The 9,199-nt window shown below is 31.9% G+C and overlaps 1 long non-coding RNA gene across 1 annotated transcript; it reads left to right on the top strand.

Annotated features, from left to right (window-relative positions):
• Positions 1–1,025: 1,025 nt before the first annotated feature.
• LOC109162980 lies at positions 1,026–6,385 on the top strand. Its single transcript, XR_002051181.1, has 2 exons — positions 1,026–1,274; positions 6,256–6,385. It is a non-coding gene; the product is annotated as an uncharacterized LOC109162980 (long non-coding RNA).
• Positions 6,386–9,199: the final 2,814 nt, after the last annotated feature.

Genomic DNA, 9,199 nt, shown 5'->3' with positions numbered 1-9,199 from the left:
ATCAAAATGGGAGGATTGCAAGTCCTTCGTGGACAGATTTAAAGAGAAAAATATTTCACTTCCCTTCACTCATTGTGGCGAAATGGGTATTTCAGATGGATTTGATGATAACACTCGAATTCTAGTCACCTTTGGTGGTGCTCAGCCCACTACACATCATGTTCGCCTTCGTGACCGTGGTGATATTGAGCTTATATCTTGCAAGAACAGCTGAATGTAAAACTGATTTTGATATTGATATGCATTTCTCAATATCTGATTGGAAACAATTAGCTGATATGGGAGGTGGAAGGTTTTGTGTTATGCGCACTACTTGAAGTATAGATTTTTTTATATATGTCTTCATAATTGATTTTGCACTTCACAAAATACAAACTATCAAACTAAACTTTCAAATCACAAACTATCAATTATCAGAGCAAACTTTGAAATCACACACTATCAACTACCAGAGCAAACATCCAAATCACAAAATATCAACTATCAGAGCAAATTTCCAAATCACAAACTATCAACTACGAGAGCAAACTTCCAAATCACAAACTATTAACTATCAAAGCAAACTTCCAAATCACAAACTATCAACTACGAGAGCAAACTTCCAAATCACAAACTATCAACTATCAGAGCAAAATTTCAAATCACAAACTATCAACTATCAGAGCAAACGTCCAAATAAAAAACAATCAACTACTAGAGCAAACTTCTAAATCACAAACTATCAACTATCAAATTAAACTTACAAATCACAAACTATCAACTATGAAATTAAACTTCTTTAATCCATCGAACTCTTCAAACAAATATCGAACTCCTTAGCCACAATCACATTCTATATATGGTTGGGGGCCACAATGGATTAATTATCCATTCAAATATGGCAATCATGTTTATATGTTTAATCCAACCAAGATCGATTATTTTTCAATTGAAAATATTGAACAACTTTACAACTCAAATTTTGCACCCATGGTGACTCCTCTTGTCATTCGAGGTGAGAATAGGTTTTATTTGTTAACACAGATTTAAAGAGAAAAATATACCACTTCCTTTCACTCATTGTGGCGATATGGGGATTTCAGATGAATTTGATGATAACACTCGGATTTTAGTCGCCTTTGATGGTGCTCAACCCACTGCATATCATGTTCGCCTTCGTGGCCGTGGTGATATTAAGCTCATATCTTGCAGGGTTCTAGCGGAATGTAAAATTGATTTTGATATTGATATGCATTACTCAGTATCTGATCGGAAACAATTAGCTGATATGGGAGGTGGGAGGTTTTGTGTTATGCGCACTACTTGAAGTATAGATTTTTTTTTTATATATATATATGTCTTCAGAATTGATTTTGCACTTCACAAAATACAAACTATCAAATTAAATTTCCAAATCACAAACTATAAAGTATTAGAGCAAACTTTGAAATCACAAACTATCAACTACCAGAGCAAACATCCAAATCACAAAATATCAACTATCAGAGCAAATTTCCAAATCACAAACTATCAACTACGAGAGCAACTTCCAAATAAAAAACTATTAACTATCAGAGCAAACTTCCAAACCACAAACGATCAATACCAGAGCAAACTTCCAAATCACAAACTATCAACTATCAGAGCAAACTTTCAAATCACAAACTATCAACTATCAGAGCAAACGTCCAAATCAAAAATTATCAACTACTAGAGCAAACTTCTAAATAAAAAACTATCAACTATCAAATTAAATTTACAAATCATAAACTATCAACTATCAAATTAAATTTTTATAATCCATCTAAAACTCTTCAAACAAATATCGAACTCCTTAGCCACAATCACATTCTATATATGGTTGGGGGCCACAATGGATTTAATTATCCATTTAAATATGGCAATCATGTTTATATGTTTAATCCAACCAAGTTCGATTATTTTCTGGTTGAAAATATTGAACAACTTTACAACTCAAATTTTGCACCCATGGTGAATCCACTTGTCATTCGAGCTGAGGATCGGTTTTACTTGCTAACACAAAGTAATGATTTATGCGATTGTCTTGACGAGATTTGGCCCTTTGATGTGAACAGTTCTAGCCTTTTCAATACTTTGATCCACCATTAAATTGTTTGGAACCCTGCCACCCCTTTTCTCCCAACTGATTGTGAAATCTACATTGGTCTTCCCGTTGTAGAGTGTTTTTTTTTTAGAGGTTATGTATATGTGGGTATTGGATAACGTCTTCTTTATTTTCATACATTTAAGTTCGACACTATGGAATCACAATGGGAGGATTGTAAGTCTTTGGTAAAAAGATTTAAAGAGAAAAATATTCCACTTCCCTTTACTCATTGTGGCGATATGTGAATTTCAGATGAATTTTATGATAACACTCGGATTCTAGTCACCTAATCACAAACTATCAACTATCAGAGCAAACTTCCATATCACAAACTATCAACTATCAGAGCAAATTTCCAAATAAAAAACTATCAACTACTAGAACAAACTTCTAAATCACAAACTATCAACTATCAAATTAAACTTCCAAATCGCAAATTATCAATTATCAGAGCAAACTTACAAATCACAAACTATCAACTATCAAATTAAACTTTAAAATCACAAACTATCAACTATCAGAGCAAATTTCCAAATCAAAAACTATCAACTATCAGAATTCTTATATGCTTATTTCAATTGCGAAGAAGTAATGATTCGGATTAAAATCTCTATGACATTTAATAGATTTTTCAAACCCGAAGCCAAGGTTGTGTTCTCTAATCCATCCAAAACTCTTCAAACAAATATGGGACTCTTTAGCCAAAATAACATTGGATATATGGTTGGGGGCCACAATGGATTTAATTATCCATTTAAATATGACAATCTTGTTCATATGTTTAATCCAACCAAGTTTGATTATTTTCCGGTTGTCAATATTGAACAACTCTACAACTCAAATTTTGCACCTATGGTGACTCCTCTTGTCATTCGAGATGAGGATCGGTTTTACTTGCTAACACATAGTGATGATTTCTGCGGTTGTCTTGACGAGATCTGGCATTTTGACGTGAACAGTCCTGGCGTTTTCAGTACTTTGATCCAACATATAAATTGTTTGGAACCCTGCCACCACAACTTCTCCCAACTGATTGAGAAATTTACATTGGTCTTCCCGTTGTAGAGTATCTTATGTTTTTCTTTTCTTAGAGGTTATATATATGTGGGTATTGGAGAACGTCTTCGTTATTTTCATACATTTAAGTTCGACTCAATGATATCAAAATTGGAGGATTGCATGTCCTTGGTGGACAGATTTAAAGAGAAAAATATTCATCTTCCCTTCACTCATTGTGGCGCTATGGGGATTTCAGATGAATTTAATGATAACACTCGGATTCTAGTCGCCCTTGATCGTGCACAGCCCATTGCGTATCATGTTCGCCTTCATGATCGTGATGATATTGAGCTTATATCTTGTAAGGTTCTAGCGGAATGTAAAACTGATGTTGATATTGATATGCATTACTATCTGATCGGAAACAATTAGCTCATATGGGAGGTGAAAGGTTTTGTGTAATGCGCACTACTTGAAGTATAGATTTTTTGATATATGTCTTCAGAATTGATTTTGCACTTCACAAAATACAAAGTATCAAAATAAACTTCCAAATCACAAACTATCAAGAATCAGAGCAAACTTTGAAATCACAAACTATCAACTACCAGAGCAAACATCCAAATCACAAAATATCAACTATCAGAGCAAACTTCAAAATCACAAACTATCAAGTACGAGAGCAAACTTCCAAATCACAAACTATTAACTATCAGAGCAAACTTCCAAATCACAAACTATCAACTATCAGAGCAAACTTCCAAATCACAAACTATCAACTATCAGAGCAAACTTCCAAATCAAAAACTATCAACTACTAGAGCAAACTTTTAAATCACAAACTATCAACTATCAAATTAAACTTCCAAATCACAAACTATCAACTATCATAGCAAACTTCCAAATCACAAACTATCAACTATCAAATTAAACTTCCAAATCACAAACTATCAACTATCATAGCAAACTTCCAAATCACAAACTATCAAGTACGAGAGCAAACTTCCAAATCACAAACTATTAACTATCAAAGCAAACTTCCAAATCACAAACTATCAACTATCAGAGCAAACTTCCAAATCACAACTATCAACTATCATAGCAAACTTCCAAATCAAGAACTATCAACTACTAGAGCAAACTTCTAAATCACAAACTATCAACTATCAAATTAAACTTCCAAATGACAAACTATCAACTATCATAGCAAACTTCCAAATCACAAACTATCAACTATCAAATTAAACTTCTAAATTACAAACTATCAACTATCAAATTAAACTTTAAAATCACAAACTATCAATTATCATAGCAAACTTCCAAAGCACAAACTATCAACTATCAGAATTCCTCTATGCTTATTTCAATTGCAAAGAATTAATGATTCGGGTTAAAATCTCTATGACACTTAATAGATCTTTTGAACCCGAAGCCAAAGTTGTGTTCTCTAATCCATCTAAAACTCTTCAAACAAATATGGGACTCTTTAGCCACAATCAAATTTTATATATGGTTGGGGGCCACAATGGATTTAATTATCTATTTAAATATAGCAATTTGAGTAAAAGACAATTTTGGTCCTAGACTTATAGTGACACGGACAATTTTAGTCCATTTTAAAAAAATCAGACAATTTGTGGACACTCTTATTGTGACGAGGACAATTTTGGTCCTCCGTCAATATTCCCGTTAGATGCTCCGTTTGAGAGGGGGTAATTGCGTCTTTTCAACAACAGACCTCCTTCTTTGGGATTGCCCAGTTCCCTGAACTCTGTACCTAGGAATTGAACTATGGATCTCACCCTGGATTGAGCTCTAGCCTCGGGATATTGAACCATGGATCTCACCATGGCAAGAGCCTTCTGCAATTTTTTCTCGGTTTGTTTTCTGCCTTCTTTTAGAAAATCAAACTCATCTTCTTGCACGGGTTGGGCTTGAATGCTAGAGGTCGGTGATTGTTTCTAGTTTAAACCCATGCAGACCACTGCCTTTTCGTCTCCATCGCAAAATTACCTTCTTCAGTATCCCAACAGACCAAATTATCGTTCCATAGTTCTTCATGACTTGATGTCCCTTACGTGCGCCTTTTTTTTTCAATAGGGAAGGCTAAAGGCAAGAAACAACAAGGAATGATACTATATATATATATATATATATATATATATATATATATATATATATATATATATATATATATATGAAATAATAAAAATAAAAATAGAAGTGTGAAAAAATGTAAAAGCTTGAGAGAGAAGCTTCTGTACCCACTAAATCGCACATGAATTTTAATGATTTGTTGCTGAATTTGAAGAAATTCTTTTCGTCCCTTATAACTGTGGTATTTGTTTTGTATCCGTATTGCAACAACGTGAGTTGGTTCATCATAGTGTCCTGCCCCTGTTCTTCACAGCACGAAGTGAAAGAGCACCCTCATCGGGCAATCCAAATGAGTGCGAGCAGTAGCTTGGGTTGCATTACGAACAGCTGCCAGAGAGTCCTTCATTGACGGTTCATCTGGCTAATCGCCATCGCCAAGGGGAGTAGCAACCCAAAGAAAGAGGTCTATTGTTGAAAAGACTCAATTACCCCCTCCCAAATGGGGCATCTAACGGAAATATTGACGGAGGACCAAAATTGTCCTCGTCACAATAAGAGTGTCCACAAATTGTCTGATTTTTTTAAAGAGGACTAAAATTGTCCGTGCCACTATAAGTGTAGGACCAAAAATGTCTTTTACTCTAGCAATTTTGTTTATATGTTTAATCCAACCAAGTTCGATTATTTTTTTTCTTAGAGGTTATATATATGTGGATATTGGAGAACGTCTTCTTTATTTTCATACATTGAAGTTCGACACCATGGCATCAAAATAGGAGGATTGCAAGTCCTTGATGGACAGATTTAAAGAGAAAAATATTCGTTTCCCTTCACTCATTGTGGCGATATGGAGATTTCTGATGAATTTAATGATAACAATCGGATTCTAGTCGCCATTGATGATGTGCAGCTCACTGCGTATCATGTTCGCCTTCGTGATCGTGATGATATTGACCCTATATCTTGTAGGGTTCTAGCTGAATGTAAAACTGATGTTGATATTTATATGCATTACTCAATATCTTATTGAAAACAATTAGCTGATATGGGAGGTGGAAGGTTTTGTGTGATGCGCACTACTTGAAGTATAGATTTTTTGATATATGTCTTCAGAATTGATTTTGCACTTGAACACAACATTCAAACCTCTGGATGTGGAGGTTGTTTGTCAAATATTTTTTTTTTCTCAACGAAATTCAATCCTAGTTTTACACACGCTTTGCGCGAATGAGTTAATGTCCAATGTTTATAATTAAATAAATATTTGAAAGTATATCAATACAAGATTATATATGAGAAGTTCATACATAAATAATTTAATGTTGAATTTGTTTATTTAAATATGTAACTCATAGTATATGAATACAAGATAATATAGGAGATTCATTATAATTGTCACTAAATTTTTTTTAAAATAGTAACCAAGTATTTTTGTTGCAAAGGGTTCTAATATATTTAATGACTGCACATACAAGATCAATGAATGAATTAACCGTATCAATCATTTAGGTGTTTTGCTGTTCATTTAGTTCAACCATTATTGTTGAATGAATTATTATGGATAAAGAAATTTCTAATTTAAATATTTAGATGAAATAGTAAAAATTTAAAAATTTTAAATATAATGTAACCCATAGATATTGGACAGTTGGTAAATATGATGTAATCCAAAGATCAAAATGCTAAAGATGGTGTTTGGTTATTCAACAGTTTGGAGCAACAATTTGTTCCAAGCGTTTTGGAGAATGGTTTCCCCAAAACACCCCTGTATTAGAAGAAATGTTTACTGTAGAGTCGTTTCGACTCCTTGAATAACAAGAGCCAGTTTAACATGATTGGTACGTTTTTACATACCTATTATATATATAGGCCAGGCCTGTAGGCCTGGAAGCCGAGCCTGGTATATATAGGCTGGTCTGTTTAGCTTAACAAGCTTTAAAATTGGTCCAAGCTTGACCTTTTTACTAAACAAGTTAGGCCTAACTAGGCCTTAATTAGGCCATGACATTAGCCACTAAAAGGGGCCATGCCTATTCTAATCCTTATGGAATGACCCCTCACATCTCGACCCGACAGAACATCTTTGTACCTAAGAAGTTGGTTACCAGCATGATTATATACTTTTTTTCTTATCAATCCTCTTTTTTTTTTTTTGTAATAAATCTTTAAATCTTTAAATTATTATTACAATATTCTAATAATTTCTTGGTTCATTTGGATTGCCCTAGCTTTATTAGTTAGTAATTTACTTTCATTAAATTTATATTCATATGGTAATTTGACTACATGTTTTTTCCTATCACCAAACGGCATTGAGCATATATAAACACAATTCTTCTTCTAATTTTTATTGGAAATGTCTTATTTTATTTTTCATTTCTTGAGTTCATAATTTTTCTTCTATTCTAAGACTTCTTTTAAATATTTTTTGAGAAAATTTGTTTGGTTTTATAAGGAACTAATCTTGAAGAAGTTTAGTTTTTGGAAAAGATTGACATCATGGGTTGTTACTCAATAATAGCATCCTCAATAATGTTGATTTTTTGATGTTTTTGCTATGCCAAATATAAGAGAAAATAGAGAGGGAAAAGGAAAAATAGATGAAAAAAAAAATCTGACATGAAAAAAAAATAATAATAGTCATTTTTGTTGGGCGCGCATAAAGCGCACTTGCGACTTCGTTTAAGCTTTTCATCAATTTTAATGGGCCCACAAAAATTTTGAATTTGCAGGAAGAAAAATCACTAAAAAACTCCACTTCGTATTTATGCAAAAACAATGCACTTTATTTTTTCTTCCTCAAAACTGAACAAAAACTCCTAATGAGATTTCTCTAAATAAACTTAAACAATATTTTTTGCCCTGACATTTGTGTCTCTATCCTTTTTTCTGCTACAGAGAATGGGTATATCTACAAATATAATAAGAGTCAATAAAGTTAAGTCCTTAACGAAAACAAAAAAAAAAAAAAATGTTAGTATAATTGTTTATTGAGATGAATGGTTCATATTATTTAGATTTTGGTTTTTTTTCATATTATTTAGATTTTAGTTTTTTTTTTTATGATTTTCCTTATTTACCCTCTATTATATTATTTTATTTCCTTAAATAACCATGCATTTAGTTAGAATAAAGTTTAGTAACAGAATATTCCGTTTACTATTTTTTATTTTAACTTACTCATTAATTTCTATAAGAAAGGTCTTAGGTTCGAACATCATCCCAATCATAGTTGGCATAATTGTTAAACATATACTATGAATATGTTAAAAATAAAATAAAATATAAAATTTAACAAAAACTTTGATCAAATAATTAGCCGGACTAAATACATATCATTCAAAGTTGAGCATCAAAGATTATAAATCATGAACCTTGAAAATTATTTTCTTTCATTTAAAAAAAATTATGTTAATTTCTTTTTTCTTTTTTTTTTTCGTTTAATTAATCTTCTTTTGATTATTTAGAACAAAACTCAATATTTTAATTATGTTTTTGCATTATTAGGAATGATTTAGGTCATTATAGTATTAGTATTTTTTGTATGTGATGGTACAATTATACATTACTTTGCAAATATTGTACTATTATTTTTTTTATTGGACAAAATTGTTCTTACATTATTCTAGACATACGAGACCTAACTACAAAGTTGTTGATTCGAAATACAACTACACCTGAACTCTAAAACGGTAGGATCATTTTTCAAAGAATTGATATTGGTGACATCTCACTAGCTCCAATTGAACAAGTTTACACAGCATTCTCAGAATTTTATCAATGCATGAAAACTTCTGAAAAACGTTTTAAGTTAATTTTTACTATATCATTATAACAATATCTATTGTAACCATATATTTCAAATTATTTATTATCATCCTCTATTGACATCAAATGTATCAATTGTCATTGACAAATTTCCAAAACAATTTGTCTCAACAATGAATGGAAATTAAAAAAAATCAATGACTTCATTGTTGTGTATGAAAAGTAAGT

Source organism: Ipomoea nil, unplaced genomic scaffold (genome assembly GCF_001879475.1).
Source record: "Ipomoea nil cultivar Tokyo-kokei standard unplaced genomic scaffold, Asagao_1.1 scaffold2975, whole genome shotgun sequence".
In the NCBI taxonomy this organism is placed as follows: Eukaryota; Viridiplantae; Streptophyta; class Magnoliopsida; order Solanales; family Convolvulaceae; genus Ipomoea; species Ipomoea nil.
The sequence above is the reverse complement of the archived record's forward strand: the minus strand, read 5'-3'. Positions and strand labels throughout refer to the sequence as shown.